Consider the following 17838-nt stretch of genomic DNA (forward strand, 5'->3'; position numbering starts at 1 on the left):
TGTCATCTGCCTGTAGAAATAGAACATAAATCGTATTGGGCAATTAGAAAATTGAATTTTGATTTACAAGATGCCGGTCTAGCTAGAAAATTGCAATTGAACGAGCTTAATGAGATTCGCAGAGATACTTATGACAATGCTAAAATTTGCAAAGAACGAATGAAGATCTTACATGATAAATCAATTTTAAAAAAATCTTTTGAACCTTTGCAAAAAGTTCTTTTATATGATTCCCACTTACATCTGTTTTCTGGTAAGTTGCGATCGAGATGGACAGGTTCTTACATTATAAAAACTGTTTTTCCACATGGGGCGGTTGAGATTGAGAATCCACGGAATGGTAGAATTTTTAAGGTAAATGGATATAGGTTAAAACCTTTTCTTGAGAATTTTGCAGATGAAGAGGACTCCTTTTCCTTGGAGGAGCCTTCTTATGACTGAGCATGAAGGCAAAGGTATGTGTATATTAGTTAGGATTATTTTTCTAGTTTTGTAGGTTTTATTTTCTGGATATCAACAGCTCAAGGTATTCCTCTTCTCTTCAATATTATTTTCTCTACTGTCTTTCATTATAGCTTTCTTGTATCTATTACATTGAGGACAATGCAATGTTTAAGTTGGGGGGAGGGAAGTATTTTGATTAAAAAAAAAAAATATTTTTGCATTCTTTTCTAAACAAATGCACATGTATTTTCATATTGAGTTTGTGCAACTATTAAGGCAAGGAATACATACGTACTATGACTGATCAGAGACCTATTATTAGATCCCCGCACATGTATTTAATGATTATAGGAAGGCCTCAGGAGTTCACATTTGTTTAATGCATTTTTATTAAGCCATATCTGTAAAAGAAGTACGAGTATCCTTGTCCGTACTAAAAGGTTCATGATTTGGTTTTCACATAAAGATAGAAGTTGAATACCTTGGCTAGATCACCTAAGTGCCTTATGTTCCGACCTTGGTTGACTTATAGTCACGATGCAGTCACGTTATATGGTTCAGTTTACCTACTCTTATTATTTAAAAAAAAAAGAAAAGAAAGAGATGACAAGTCTGACCCCGTGGCGTAGTCTGGTTCGAGTAATTAAGTCCGAGGGGTGTTTCACCTAATGCCTTGAGCCAACTGGATCAGGAGTCATTGGCCGAAAACTCGCTACATGGACCTTGCTAGAGCCTAAGGGGGTTGGACTATTGTAATCATCATATGTGTTCAAAAATAAAAATAAGCATGAATAGGGTTGATCGGGCTGAACCCAGTGACATGTGGTAATGGCTGGTTTGACTCCATTGTATTGGACCTTTGTGTACTTTGGATATTTAGTTGGGATTGATAACTCCTTCTTTTTATGCGAACCATTCTTGACAATTTTTAGACAACATGAGATATTCCGAAAATTTGATGGATCAGGCTCTAATAAACTGTAGTAAATACTTATGAACTTGAGTAGTACACCTAAAATTCAAGCGGTACCATGTTGTGGTGGAGGTATTAGTACTCTGAGAAAGTCATACTATTTTATGCACACTATACTTTCATATTTCCCCTTGCTTTGATAGTTGCCATGCTTGAAAATATATATTAATTACATGGGTATTAGCTTAGAATTTAGGACCTCATGTCATATCATTCATGATGTTTGTGGGTAACATCTATACAAACCTTTACGAGACAACACTCGTCCACTAGGGTAACCTAGGGGTTTAACGGCTTGTTGCACGTGCTAAGTGCAATCGTGATGCCCTACGAAAGTGGGTACATATCTCAGTTTTATGTCTTTAGCTTTAATAAAAAGTCAAAGAATTGACCAACACTTTTTGTACTCTCATGTTATTATTTACTCTGAATTGCTAGAGACTAGCAATAAGCTAGTTGGGGGGTGTGATGAGAGCACAAAAGTGCGATCTACACGCGGCTTAAATTAATATTATTGCTAATAAATAATGATAAAAGTGTTGCATTAATATTATATTTTTGTGGGGTGCAGGTGATCGTAAATCAAAGAAAAAAATACGCATTAGGTCCAAAAAGATGCATCACCACGGATGACCAGCCAACCGTATGAGTCAACCCAGCTGCACACTAGAAAGAAGCTAGGTTCAGTCGTCCAGTTCACTGCAACCAAATCCCAGCAGCCAGCAGCCTGTGCATCTCATCCCGATAGAGCCCCCATGCAACCCATTCTCTTCTTCCCAACCCGTCTGCCTCCTCTTCATCCGCCCGCGATCAACGCCTTTTGCCTCCTCCACTGATTTCTCACATCCCAGCAACCCGTTTCAAGCATCCTCCCAGCATCCCGCGGCAATCTTCTTCAGCAATCCCGTGTCCGTGCAACCTCCCGAGATCCCCCTTCTACCAGCTCCTCCGCATCTCATCCTAGCAAAGAACCAGTTTACGAGTCCGTGATTTCAGCCCGCGATCAGCCTCCTCCAGCATCCGCGGCTTCATCCGTCCGCAATCACCTAGCCGAGATCCGCGTCCATGCCCTCCGCATCAGCTTCTCCAGTGTGCAGTTCATCCGTTCGCGTTCACAAAGCAGATTAGCGCCCCATCTCCCGCGATCACCTCCCGGATCCACGATCTGCTCATCTTCCGCTTGCCTCACACGCCTCCTAGCCGTTCGTGAGGTTCATAGCAGCATCCACAATCTCCCAGCAATCCCGCTTCCCGTGAAGCGTCACAGCCATCCGCACACGATCCTCGGCGATGCATTCGGAGTCCGCACCCATCCTCATCTCCGGATATCCATCGCTAGCTGGAAGGTTGGGGGATATATATATGAGAGGAGGAGAAAGAACAGAGGAGGCGGGGGGGGGGGGGGGCTGCTGCGGTTGAAGGAAGGAAACAGAGGAGGAGCTCCAGCCGTTTGGGAAGGAAAAAAAAAAAGAAACAGGGTATGCCCTGTTTCGGAAAAGAAAAAGAAAAAAAATAGGGGAGTTGATGTTTGTAATGGCTTGCTAACTCTTTTGGCAAAGGGTGATGGATGAATCCTTGTCATATTGCTTTCATCAAGTATACTCTAATCTTTTATTCTAATTGTTTTATATCCATTGGTATGTTTTGAATTCTTGAATATTTATTTATTAGATAGATCTTTTATGGTTTATATATATATTGATGCATGGATTGTTTCGATGTTTGATTTATCGTAGACGTAACCGGCACGATAAATACTTGGATGTTAAATTCATGTTTTCAGATTGTATACTCCATGATTAGAACTACTCTATCATATTAATCTTTAATCAAGAATCGCCGAGTTTATTTATTGGAATTAATATTGTCAAGGAGGATTTTGGATCCCTAGCCTTCTCTATATTCTTGAACTTTGTTTAATTATCTATTAATCCTCTGCTTTTAACTTTTGAAAATCAACTGAAAACTACATCTAAAAATTACGCTAATAATCTATAGATCGTTCCCTGAGGAATCGACCTCGGACTCCCGAGTTATATTACTTGTGCGATTCTCCTGCACTTGGGAGAACAATTTTATTTTTGCATCAATAATATTAGCCTCCATCCATAGATTAGTAATTCATCAGATGGATGTTAAGACAGCTTTTCTAAATGGAGACTTAAATGAAGAAATCTATATGGACCAGCCAGAGGGATTTGTATTCCCAGGCCAAGAAAATAAAGTTTGTAGACTAGTCAGATCTCTTTATGGTCTTAAATTAGCACCCAAGCAATGGCATTTGAAATTCGATGAAACCATAATGACATTTGGATTTGAAATCAATAGCACAGACGAATGTGTATATCATAAGAGAGCTGGAAATAAATTTGTGATCTTGTGCCTTTATGTAGATGATATTCTAATCTTTGGGATAGACCTTCAGATAGTTGATGAAGTAAAACAATTTCTAAATCATAAGTTTGATATGAAAGATTTGGGACAAGCTGAATTAATTTTAAATACCAAAATAATTAGAAATGGAAATAGTATTGAGCTATCCCAAAGTCATTATGTTGATAAAATAATCAATAAATTCAATTATACCGATTGTCAGCCTATCTCTACTCCATTTGATCCCTCTACTCATCTTAAGAAGAACTTAGGAACTCCTGTCCTTCAAAGTCTATATGCTCAAATCATAGGCTCACTAGGATTCCTAGCAAACTATATCAGGCCAGACATAGTATATGTTGTAAATAGACTTAATAGATATACTGTTAATCCAAATAGAGATCACTGGACAGCATTAGAGAGGATCCTTAGGTATCTTAAGGGTACTAAGTCTTATAGTTTGCACTTTAGTGAGTTTCCAACTGTTCTAGAAGGCTATAGTGATGCCAACTGGATCAGCGACACTTTAGATGTTAAATCTACCACAGGATATGTCTTTCTTCTAGGAGGAGCTGCAGTGTCTTGGAAATCTACCAAACAAACTTTGATATCTAGGAGTACTATGGAGTCTGAACTGATAGCTTTAGATACTACTAGCATTGAGGCTAAGTGGCTCAGAGATCTACTAATAGACCTTCTAGTAGATAAGTCATCTTTACCACCTATCTCCTTACATTGTGACTGTAAATCTGCAATAGATAAATGCAACCAAGAAAATACCAATGTAAAAATGAACAGGCACTTAAAAGTATGTTATAAATCATTAAGATATAAATTAAAAAATAATATTATTGCCTTTAATTTTGTAAAATCAGAAAACAATATGGCTGATCAGCTTACTAAAGGCTTGTCTAGAACAATAGTTCTAGAGTCGTCGAGGAGGATGGGACTTAGCCCATAAAGATAGATCACCACGGTGGGAACCCAACCTTAAAAGGTTCAATGGGTAGAAACAAACCAAAGTGTGACTAAGAGGAGCACTGTTTTATGTTTTCCTCATCCCTATGGCGCTAGTGCTCATAAAAGCAAGCGGTAGGATGAGTTCGTTTGTACAATTCTTAATGAGTCCGAGACCCAAGAGGCAGGAGCTTCCTTGCTAGCTTTCTTATTAGGACTCACCTATATGTGCAGTCGTGAGGCCGCGATTATGGAAAATGGGCGATTCTCTAAAAAGCACATGAAATATACCTGCGCATGGCCATAATAGCGCAACCCGCTTAGAACCCAGATCGGGCTATATTATGTGTGCTGTTGATTTAATCTGAGCCATGGAGCGAAGTTCAAGGTTAAGACCACCTTGACTCCACAGATGTAATCAATTGTCACTAAGTGAAGGTTCAAACTGAAAGGTACCTACACCTATTACATAATATTAGATATCCATTATTTTATTTTAATTTTAAAATTATTTTTTAAAAAAATTTAATTTTTGTGGAGGATTGTGGAAAAAATAAAATGCGCACGCGGCCGAGTCTCGGTCTGCGCGCGCATTTGAAAATGGAAACGACCGGGCGCCTTAAGGAAAAATCTAAATGCGCACACGGCCGAGTCTCGGGCCGCGTGCGCATTTGAAAATTAAAACGTCCGTTGGGCGTTTTTGGTATTGAGTCAGCGCCCGTGTGCGCTTAATTACCGCATGAAGGATGCGGACGCGTCCGCAGAATGCGCCTGCGTGTCCGCAAAATTACCAAAATGCCCCTGCGTAAAACCCCTATATAAACCCCCTATTTCATCCTATTCGGAACACGAAAAATTACAGAAAAATAGTAGAAAAACTCTGAAGAAATTCTTCCTCCTCTAGCCACTTTTAATTTTTGTTTTTATATATTTATTCAGTTTATTCTTTTCATTCTGCTCTTTGCTGGATCTGCAAGTCCGATCAGATTCGCTTTGACTTCTTCCGAGATGTGCCGAAGAAGAAGTTGTAGGATCGTCGTATCTTAGAGGAGGATTGCCGGGAGACCCGTACGTGGGGGCAAATACTTCTTGAGACAGCGTTTACGCACTTCAACCTGCCTTCAATCATGCTACTTTCTTATACCTTTATTTTTAAATTAATATTAGTAGATTTGTAGGATTTGAAATTCTATGATATAAATTTATTAAATGCATAGATTTATTTTGTGCTAGAATAGATTTATTTTGTGCTAGAATAGATTTATTTTGCATTAAAATAGAATTATTTGGATGCCGAATAATATACATGTATATTATTTCCTTTAAAATTTTTTATTAATTGAATTTATAAATTTATTTATTTATTTAGATGATATATTGCTAACAAACATGATCGCATGTGATTCACTAACCAAACAAGTTTGATAGGACTTGAGTTTTCCGGCTCACCTGGAATGGTATGGAAAGGACGGCAACACACCTTCACCTCCCACTCCAGCCAATGATGACAATGTCCCTCCATGATGTTTGTTTCAGTTGCGAACTCTTCCTCGTCACCTTCAGGATTACTGCTTTACTGTCACGACTCCAAATCCATCTCAACATCATCCTCTTCACTAAACTCCTCAAAGGTACTTCGTTCCCTCTTTCTTCATATCTTTCTTACCGCCAGCTTTCTCATGCACATCACCACTTTATTGCCTCAGTTTCTTCCCACGCTAAACCCACTAGTTTCACCATGGTTATTGAGGATCAGCATTAGTGTGAGGATGTGGATGATGAATTCAAAGATTTTGAACTTAATAAAACTTGGACACTCACTCAAGTACCCCTAGTAAAATTCCTAATGGGTGCAAAAGTATTCACAAAATTAAATACAATTTATATGGTTTTGTTGACTGCTACAAAGCTCGTTTGGTTGCCAAAGGCTCTATACAAATAGAGGGTCTCCACTACCATGAAACCTTCATCCCAGTTGCTAAGTTAGTTGACATATGTGTTCTATTGGCCCTAGCAATTTTGGCCCTTATATCAAATGGATGTTGACAATTCCTATTTCCATGGTGACTTACATGAACAGACTTATATGAAGTTGTAATACTTAGACCTTTAGAGCCTGAAAGTGAACTCGTCCTGCTTAATTTGACAAGCCTGCAGAGTATGGATCAAATGAAATAGCCCAAAATAGGCCTAGAAGACTCGGATCAGCTCAAAACCAGCCTAGCCCAAAATCAACCCAAAACCCATTTAGCCTAAAATCCTAATTGAATTGGAAAAAAAAGAATTTTTTTCTTGGCACATGCTTAGCACGTGCTTGGGGGGAGACCTGAAATGCGCGTTCACCTCACGTGCTGTGAACAGCTGGACTCCCGATGGGAGTTGCCCTCTTCTAAGATTTCTCTAATGAAGTTCGAAACTGAGAGGGACTCCAGTGGCCCCCTCTAGTTCTATTTAAATGGTTAAGGCTTCCCTTCAATCTTCCCATTGGAGATTTTGGCCGGGGAGTGGAGTTTGCTGGCATTTGTTTGAGCCATCGTCTAATTGCCATCTACCACCGCCATGGCCAAAACAATACTTGAAGTTAGGTAAAGATCCCAAAATCTTTTAATCAACCCTTTTCCACATCTTGCATGGTCCTTGGATCATGGATTCTGGCTGGCTAATCACTGAATTTTGGCTAGAAAAGGGATGCCTATTTCTCTATTTTTGAATTTCATGATGGTATTTCTTTCTTTCTGGCTGTCCTCGCTGCTGGCGCTCATTGCTGAAGCCTTCCTCCGATCTCTCATATCGGTTCGTGGCCATGGCCAGAGCTCTAGCCACTAGATTAGAGGTGGCAAAATATGACCCGACCCACCAACCCAACTTGTGTTCGATCCGCCATAAACAGGTTCGGGTCATAAACAGATTGACCCGTTTAACCTATTTATTAATTGGGTCGGATACATATTTTAAATGTCCGACTCGTTTAACCGTTTAATATATGGGTCAGATTGGATCAAACAGGGCCGACCCAAGCCTCGGCCCAAAGGAAAGCAATAGCTGTTGTTTACTACCTATCTCCACAACCCACAGGTTGCTTAGCCCATAGGTCCGGCATGATTTAATGAGATGGGATAGGGTCAGGGCGTCAAGCCATTAGGGGAACCTCCTCATCTCTCCCTTCGTCGCGTTGAACTCTCCATGGACCTGGTTCTCTCTCTCTCTCTCTCTCTCTCTCTCTCTCTCTCGAAGCCTCCTCGCCTCCCACCTCTCCGGCTCTCCCTCTCTTGTCGAAACAAATCCCGAGTCCCGATCGGAAAGGCGAGTGGCTCGAATAAGGCGGTAGAGCATCCGATCAGGAAGGCGAGGGGGCGTTGGATCCGAGCGGCGGAGCGGCAGAAGCGGCGGCGCTCGACGGAGGCAGCGACGCTAAGCGGTGGCGGCTCGGTGCGGCGTTGCAACGGCGGCACAGCAGCGGTCGCGGCAGATCTCGAGGCAGTGGTTCGATCGGTGAAGCTCTAGCGGCGACACGGCAAGGCGGAGGCCGCGGGCTGTGCAGGGTGGCGGCTCGGGCGCAGCTGTGGCGAGAGAGGCCAATCGGGGAAGAAGATGAGCAGTTATTATTTTTTTCTCCTTTATCCTTCCGCCTCTCTCTCTCGGTCTCTCCTCCTCTCTCTCTCTCTCTCACGGTCTCTCCTCCTCTCTCTCTCTCTGTCTCGGTCTCTCCTCCTCTCTCTCTCTCTCGAGTCTCTTCCCCTCCCATCCTGCCGGCCGATCCTTTTCTTTCCTTAAACGGGTCGGGTCAGGTGACCTGTTTATTAAACAGGTCGGGTTCAGGTTGTAATTCCTGACCTGTTTAATAAACAGGTCGGGTTCAGATTTATAATTTTTTGATCCGACTTATATCTGACCCGACCTATTTATGCCTGACCCGACCCGATTGCCACCCTTACACTAGATGCCATAGATCTCTTAGATTTAGGGCCAAAGCCCTGTGTTGGTTGTTTCTTTTCCACTTGATTTCGTTGGTGATAGTTGTCTGTTGTTGTCGGCTGTTGTCCGATTTCCTGTTTACCTAAAAATACGCTAAACAGATCGTTATTAGAATCGACAAACAAAGTTTAATTTAATTATACTCTTACCTTTTCTACTCGAAGAATAGTGGTCGTAAGAGGTCGATCTACAGGAAGGCGATTAGAGTTGCATAAAAATCAAAACGTTCACTCGGATTCAAAGATGGTTTTTGAATAATAAGAAAAATATTACGTCAGGGATGTTGAATGATTCTCTGGTCTACCAGAGAATGTTTTCTATTTGAAATTGACGAAAAGATAGGTACTTAGATTCGAAAAGCATTTTAACTAATCAAAGAAGAGCTTTGACATAGAAAATGGATAGAAGCTAAGAAAATTAAAGCCTGGAACATAAATTGCATAAAAGAAAATTAAATATATTGCATCAAAGAAGAATTAAAAGATTGCATAAAAAGCAGAAATTAACTTGAATTTAGAACAAGAATTGCATGAAAGAAAAATTTAATAGATTTTATAAAAAGAAATGATTACAAAAAGTAAAAATGAAGATTGGTAGCCTGATGCTGCATTTCTTCTGCAAATAAAAGAAAAACAAGAAAATTGCATTTTCTCTCCCTTTCTCTCCCACGGTGGAACTTCAACATAAAATAATATTTATATTTTTTTCTTTCTTCTTTCCAAGAACAGAGCATCCCCTGTTCTTGGCCCAACCGAGCACACCTCCCTTCTTCTTTTCCAAAAACCGAGCTCCACCCTTGGCCATCCGAGAGCTCCTCCCTCCCCCTCCTCTCCTCCTCCTCTTTTATAGATCGCCCCCACCCCTTGAAGCCGGCGATGGATCCCCTGATGGAGGGGTAACAGACGCGGGTCATGGGGGTTTTTACCGGGACACGGAGCAGACGCGGGATGAGCTGGCCGCGGGATTGCTTGGATGTGGAGACGGTTGGATCGTGGGAGGAAGGCGTGATCCGTGGAGGGCCGGATTGATTGCAGATGGCTGGATCAAGGGAGCTGGCCGCTGGGATTCCGGGAGGTTGACGTGCGGATGGAAGAAGATGAGATGGGAGGCTGAGATGTGTTGTGGAACGGGTGCTGCGGGATCGACGGAAGGAGAAACGGATGCTGGGATTTCCTTCTTTGGGTGCCGGATTGGAAGCGGGAATCCTTGGATGCATTACTCGTGGAAGCTTGATCCGTGGAAGCTAAATACGGATGGAAGAAGAGGAGCTGGCCGCGAGATCGACGGAATGGAGCTGGGAGGAGGGGCTGGCCGCGGGATCACTGGAGGAGTCGGGAGCGTGATCGTTGGGAGGAAGAAGCTGGGAGAAGAAACGGATGCTGGGATCACGGCTTGAAATCGGAATAGAGGAGACGCGGAAGAGGCGGACGGGTGTGGGATCCTTTCTTCTCCCCTGTTTTCGCACGGGATGAAGCTGGATCTGATCTGGAAATGGACGACCGTGATGCACTGCGGGAGGAAGAAGAAGATGGCTGGATTGCGTTCGAAATGGGCACCGGAATGGAAGGCGATCGGGGACGTGGCATGGACGTGGTCGGGACACGCTGAAGACACGGGGACGGCGCTGGTAGCGATGCGGACGAACGCCTGATGCGGAAGGCTGGCTGAGACGTGCCGGCTGGTTGCTTGCATAGCACGGGAGAGCTGGCTCGGTGGGGACGCGGGTTGGACGTGGAGACGTGCTGGAAAGCTGGCTGGCATGCTGGGATGAGCTGAGCTCAAACCCAATGTTATTGGATCTCTTGGATTACTTACACTCAAACACAAATACAACGTTAATTAGTTAATTTTATCATTAATGATTAGCTATAATACTAATTAAAATGGTACGATAATTGTACTTTTGTGCTCTCATCACACCCCCCAACTAGCTTATTGCTAGTCTCTAGCAATTTAGTGCGAAAATGATAAAATGAGAGTGCAAAAGTTTTATTTTTATTTTTAGTATTAATTATTATATATATATATATGAACTAAAATAAATACTCACTTTCGTAGAGCATTACGATTGCACTTAGCACGTGCAACAAGCCTTTAAACCCCTAGGTTACCCTAGTGGACGAATGTTGTCTCGTGAGGATTTGCAGTGAAGTTACTCACAAACTTCAATTCCAAAATAAAATTTATTTTATGAAATGAAAGTCTAATTTCAAGTACATAAATGATAAGAATTTCAAATACATAAATGATAAGAATTTCAAAAACACACAAGATTTTAATTACTAAGTAGCCCAAATTCTAGGTTAGTATGCAATTTAAGTTGAAGTCATTAAATTTTCCGTTAGGGAGTTGTAAGACTTATTATACTTGAGTGCTCAGTGAAGTCTGGACCATGCACAAGCTAAGGTTTTGGATCTCCAAAATATCGCTAATGCTAGTAGTTTCCAAGAATTGGTCGGACAAGACCTATTTGCTGATTCAAAATCATCTTATCTGCAGGATTTCGAGAGCTGTGGATATTTACTTTAATATCTCATGGGCTTTATTTGTAATATTCCAGTTTACTTGAATTTTTGCAACGACGGCTTTCACACTATTGTCTTTCTTAAGGTCAATATACAGAATTTTTTTTTCTTCAAGAAACATGATAATGTATATATTGTGCACTTTTACTCTTGTGATGATTTCTCCATGTAGCGAGCAATTAGTCGACAATTCTCACAGCAGTTGACATGAGGTGTCAGGCAACAAGACTCCCCTACGGACCTATGCTCGGGTTCCTCATCACAAGCCCGTTGACCTTTGACAATAGGTAGCCCTTTTCGATGTACCTGACTAAATCCACCATTTTTGTTTTGTGAATCAGAAAAAGATGGTTCATCAGGATTCGAGGTTGCTACCATATTCTCAACACAATGTCGAACCTATACCTTAGAAATACAGGTCAGATGTGTTGTGAAATTTAAAGCACTAATTAGCTTACAGCTCACTAAAAGGAACTTAATAAAAAGAACTTACTTTGCACTACTTCCGACTAGTCATTGGGCTCTTAGATTTTATATACCTTGTGTGTTGTACAGAAATAATATATATTTTTTTATTTTGGAAAATTTTTTTTTATTTTAAATGCTTAAAAACACCTCCAAACCTAAATTTAACATTGTCCTCAATGTTAAAGAAAATTTAAAGCAGTAATAGAACAGAGGAGAAGTTACCTGATATGGGTAGGTAAATTGACAATTGGGACAAAACCCCCAAACCTACATGTTAGTAATTTATTAAAATTTTTTTATATTCTTTTAATTTTTTTTATTTTTTTATAATATTTATATGTTGGGTTGCCTCCCAAAAATGCTAAGTTTTATGTCTTCAGCCAGATAAAATGTAGATTCATTTTTTTTTTTCAACCATTATCTAAGAATGGTTTTGGAAGAGTCCGAGGAAGAACAGTCGGTTGATAACGATCTATGCTCATAAGAGGAACAGAATTAGGGAGCGCATACTCGACCCCTTCCTCGGAATGGGCAAGGTAAGCCTCTAAAGGGTTCTTACTATAAGTTTGTAAGAAAGTCTCCTGAACCAGACTTTTAATCATGTCAACTTTATTGATTTCTTCATCGTCTAGTGGTTGTTTACTTATGTTGAAGACATTAAGCTCGACTTTCATGTTGCCAAAAGATAACTTCAGCATGCCATTTCAACAATTTATCACAGCATCTGCTGTGGCTAAAAAAGGTCTACCTAAAATTATAGGTGTGTGACTGTCTGGATGTATTACAGGTTTGGTCTCAAGGATAACGAAGTCCACAGGATAGTAAAACTCGTTTATCTTCACTATTACATCCTCTACAATCTCCTTGGGGTACTTCACCGTTCTATCTGCTAAGAAAAGGGTAATATTTGTAGGCTTTAATTCTTCCAAACCTAACTTTTGGTACACATAGTAGGAAAGTAGGTTCACACTGGCTCCTAAATCTAATAGGGCTCTCTGGATGATCGTCTCTCCTATTTTTATTTCAATGGTGGGGCAACCAGGGTATTTGAATTTCGGGGCAATCTGTTATTGAATGAGAGATGAGGCTTGTGCAGCCATAACAGCTTGCTTAGGAATGCTGGTTTTTCTTTTCAACGTGGTGAGATCTTTCAAGAATTTTGTAAAAGAGGTGTTGTCCGATTTCTGTTTAACTAAAAATACGCTAAACAGATCGTTGTTAGAACCGACAAACAAAGTTTAAATTAATTTTACTCTTACCTGTTCTACTCGAAGAATAGTGGTCATAAGAGGTCGATCTATAGGAAGGCGATTGGAGTTGCATAAAAATTAAAACGTTCACTTGGATTCAAAATCGATTTTTGAATGATAGAAGAAAAAAAATATTACTTTGAGGATGTTAAATGATTCTCTGGTCTACCAGAGAATATTTTCTAATTGAAATTAACTAAAAGACAGGAACTTAGATTCGAAAAGTATTTATATATTTAACTATTTAAAGAAGAGCTTGGCATAAATTAAAATGGATGAAAGCTAAGAAGATTGAAGCCTGGAACATAAATTATATAAAAGAAAATTAAAAGATTGCATAAAAAGCGGAAATTAAACTGAACCTAGAACATGGATTGCATGAAAGAAAAATTGCTTGATTTCATAAAAAAAACTAATTACAAAAATAAAAAGGAAGATTGGAAGCCTAATGCTTCTTTTCTTCTGCAAAGAAAGCAAAAAATAATAAGAAACTCCCTCCTCTTTTCTTCTGCAAATAACAAAAAAATAAGAAAAGAAAATAGAGCATGGCTCCCCTCAGTGGAACTCCCAAAATAAAATACTCTTTTTTTTCTCTTTATTCCTTTCTTCTTCGAAAATAGAGATTCCCCTGCTTTCTTTTTGAAACGGAGCTCCACCTCCTTTTTCCTCCTTTGGCCCAACTGAGCACCCCTGTCTCCTCTGTTCTTTGGCCCCCGATCCCGAACCGAGCTCCCCTCTCCCCCTCGCCAATGGCTCCCTTATATAGATCCCCAGCAAGCACGTGGATGGTTGGATTATTGGAGGAAGGAGAGGGCGGATGCGGTGGAGGTTGGGATCACGGAATCGCTGGGGCTTCCTTCATGGATGGAAGATCTGGGAAGGGATGCGATGCAGGGGCGCTGATGCTGGGAAGGATCGCGGATTGCGGCTGGATCGGCTCCGGTAATCTGCTGCTGTGGCCGGAAGAAAAGGAGATGGGAGGAGGCGATGATCCGTGGAAGAGATCCGGTGCGGATGCGAGATGTTCGGACGTAGAGGCTGCAATGGACGGAGATCATGGGTTGCTGGGATCACGGGATGGAGGCTGATGCCGCGGGATCGACGGGAGGATGCCGTGGGATCGCCGGGAGGAGCCGATCACGGACGTGGTGTTTGGGTCATGGAAGAGCTGGGACGTTGCGGACGGGTTGATGCTGAGAATCCGGAAGAGGGTGCTGCAATCGGGCGCGGGAGGCTTGGGATGCTTCACAGGCGGATGGAGTGCTGGGCTGCATTCGAACGGGCGCCTGGGATCGAAGGAAATCTGGGATGCTGCATCGATCGCGTTGATGGCATGGAAGCCGGATGCGCTGTGGGGAAGATGGGCTGATATGGAATAAAACTGGGATGAGGGGAAGAGACGGATGGGTGAAGAGGCGCTGTGGATGGCTTCATCGCGTCAAGCTTGGAATGGGTTGGGGTCTCCCGTGATCCCATGGACCGGCTGGACTTGAATGCTTGGGCTCACTCGATGGGGAAGGAAGTTAGAATTTTGATGCGGCTCGGATGCTAGAAAATTCTGGGAGCACATTGGGATTGAAGGCTGAAGATCGTTGATGACGGAAGAGATCCGGTTGCATCGTGGGACTGAGCTCCATCACGTGAAGATGCTGGCTTGACTTGAGCTCGAGCTGTTGATAAGTGCTGATTAATCTATAATTTAATATTCTTTTTCCAGCACATGTCCACGTTCTTAAATGGATAACTACTTATTTTACTACAAAATAGAACAATCTTTGAAATAAATTTAAAATATGATAAGAAATAAATAATTCACATGTCCTCGCCTTCCGAGCATACCAGCCAGCACGTTTCAGTTCAATAACACTGGGTTCGAGCCCAATGCCCAACTGACATGCATGCTGAGGATGATAGTGTTATTTTGATGATTAACAAGCAATTATCTAGAGTATGTTATAAGTTAAATCGATACTTCATTTATAAGTTTATTACTCTCAGTATATTTTGTATTAATTGATATAGATACATTTCATTGTTCATTTGAATGAATCTAACCTTGAGATGCAGCAAAGTGTGGATTGAGTCGACCCAAAGGATGATTGGGTCGACCCCGGCACATCAAGAAAACATTTGGCACACTTTTGCAAGAATGGCAAAGATGAACAGTGAGTTGGGTCGACCCAAGGAAAGCATGAGTCGACCCAAGAATCAAGATCCTCAAAACAAGACAGCAAAATGGTTCTCTGGATTTACTGAGAGGGTCGACCCAAGAAGTAGTTGAGTCGACCCAAGCTTGAGTCGACCCAAACCCTGAGAGGGTCGACCCAAAGGCAAGACAGAAAAGAAGACAGAAAAGGTTCTCTGGAAACCCTGTTAGGGTCGACCCAAGAAGAAGTTGAGTCGACCCAAGTGAACTTTGAGTCGACCCAAAGAAAGGTTGGGTCGACCCAAGTGAAGGAAGGCTGAATTATAAAGTTTCTGTGTTTCTGAGAGGGTCGACCCAAGGAATGTTTGAGTCGACCCAAGTGAAAGTTGGGTCGACTCAAGGACAGGTTGAGCCGACCCAAACACGGGCTGTAGCATAACGGCTAGTTCTGCAGATGTACTTTTTGTCCTTCCAAAAGGGAGTAATGGCTAGTTTTTGAATTCTAACCATTGGGGCTTGTCCAATGGATGTAGGAAGCTATTTAAAGTAGCACTATTCATCAGATAGAAACAACCTTTCCAAAGAATATCAAAGAGTACACAAGAAAGAGAAAGTGCACTAATCTTCTTCATCCAAGTGCTTCATTCAAGAATCAAAGAAAGGGGTTGAGCAGATTCAAAGAGTCATCTAGAGCTCCATCCTCCCTTGAAGAGTGAAGCATCCTTGACAAAGAAGAGAGAAGTCACTACAAGCGATAAATACTTTCTAAACTCTTCTTTGTAGTTTATATTGTTTCATTTGCTCATTTAGGAGTTTAAATCTTCTTTCTTTGTTTATTAAACTACTTGTAAAGGTTGGTTGGTTAGCCCGCAAAACCAACGGAATAGGTTGATTGGTGAACCCGGAAAACCAATTGTAAAGGTTCGTTGGTGAGCCCGTAAAACCAACAAAGGTTCGTTGGTGAGCCCGTAAAACCAACATAGGTTTTTGGTGAACCCGGAAAACCAAAGTGTAAAGGTTTTTGGATTGTGAGCCCGGAAAACAATCCAACTGTAATCCGCGGGATTATAGTGAATTCCCAAGGGGTCGCTTGGGGAGTGGACGTAGGTGCTAAGGAGAGCACCGAACCACTATACTTTGTGTTGTTTGTATTGTGATTTGTTTTAGCTTACTAATCATTCATTTAACTTAAGTAAGTTAGTTAAAATTAAAAGAAACCAATTCACCCCCCCTCTTGGCTTGTCACCTTGGGCAACAAGTGGTATCAGAGCAAGGTGCTCTAATAGTACTCATTGATCTCACAATCAAGAGTTAAAGATCATGACAACCCAAGTGGGATGTTCTATGAGTGAGGGGCAATCCACAAATAGACCACCTCTATTTAATGGCACAAACTACACATACTGGAAAGCTAGGATGAGGATATTCATTCAAGCTTCCGACTATGAACTATGGTACATTATCACTAGAGGACCTCACACACCCACACTTAATATAGAGGGCACTATCATACCCAAATCAGAAATGGATTGGAATGAAAGTGATAGAAGATTAGCACAGTTAAATGCAAAAGCTATAAATGTACTTTACTGTTCATTAGATGTAAGTGAATTTAATAGAATATCTACTTGCACTACTGCCAAAGAAATTTGGGACAAACTTGAGGTCACCCATGAAGGGACCAATCAAGTTAAAGAGTCAAAGATAAACATATTAGTACACAATATGAATTGTTTAAAATGGAATCTACTGAGTCCATAACTGATATGTTTACTCGTTTTACTGACATTATAAATAGGCTTAAGAGTTTAGGAAAGTCTTACTCTAACTCTGATTTGGTGCAAAAAATTCTCAGGTCTCTACCAAGAATTTGGGAGGCCAAGGTAACCGCAATTCAAGAAGCTAAGGACCTCAACACACTGCAATTAGAGGAGCTTCTAGGATCACTCATGACCCATGAGTTGACAATGAGGCAAAATTCAGAAGATGAGGTCAAGAGAAGAAAGCCCGTTGCCCTAAAGACTACCACCCCTAAACAACAAACTGAATCGGAAGATTCAGATGATGATGAAGAAATTGATGAAGAAGGGATGGCTATGCTTGGGAGAAAATTCAAAAAATTTATGAGAGGTAAGAATAGATTCTATAGAAAGAAACCCTTCATCAAAGGTAACTCAAGCAAAGAAAAGGGTAAGGACAAAGAAAAGGAAAAAGAAACTCCCATTTGCTATGAGTGTAACAAATCCGGGCATTATAAGATAGATTGCCCAGATTTGAAATGGATGGCAAGAAAACTGAAAAAGAAGAACTTCATGGCTGAATGGAGTGAAAGTGAGGAATCAAGTTCGGAAGAGGAAGATCATCAAGAGACGGCCCAAATGTGTCATATGGCCAATGACGATGAGGTATGTCTTACAGCTGATAAAGTGGAAAAATGATGGTATCTAGATAGTGGCTGTTCAAGACACATGACCGGTGACGTAGATCAATTTGTCACCTTGGAATCAAAGAAGGGTGGAGTAGTAACTTATGGAGACAATGGTAAAGGGCATATCATTGGAAAGGGTAAAATTTTCATTACGCCATCTATTTTCATAGAAAATGTCTTATTAGTTAAGGGTTTGAAACATAACCTTCTTAGCATAAGTCAATTTTGTGATAAAGGGTTTAAAGTCACGTTTGAAGCATCTGTATGCATAATCACAAATCCTAAAGATAATAGCATTA

Source organism: Phoenix dactylifera, chromosome 17 (assembly GCF_051530095.1).
Source record: "Phoenix dactylifera cultivar Ajwa chromosome 17, Ajwa_hap1_PhDact_Kaust_v1.1, whole genome shotgun sequence".
NCBI classification, from domain to species: Eukaryota; Viridiplantae; Streptophyta; class Magnoliopsida; order Arecales; family Arecaceae; genus Phoenix; species Phoenix dactylifera.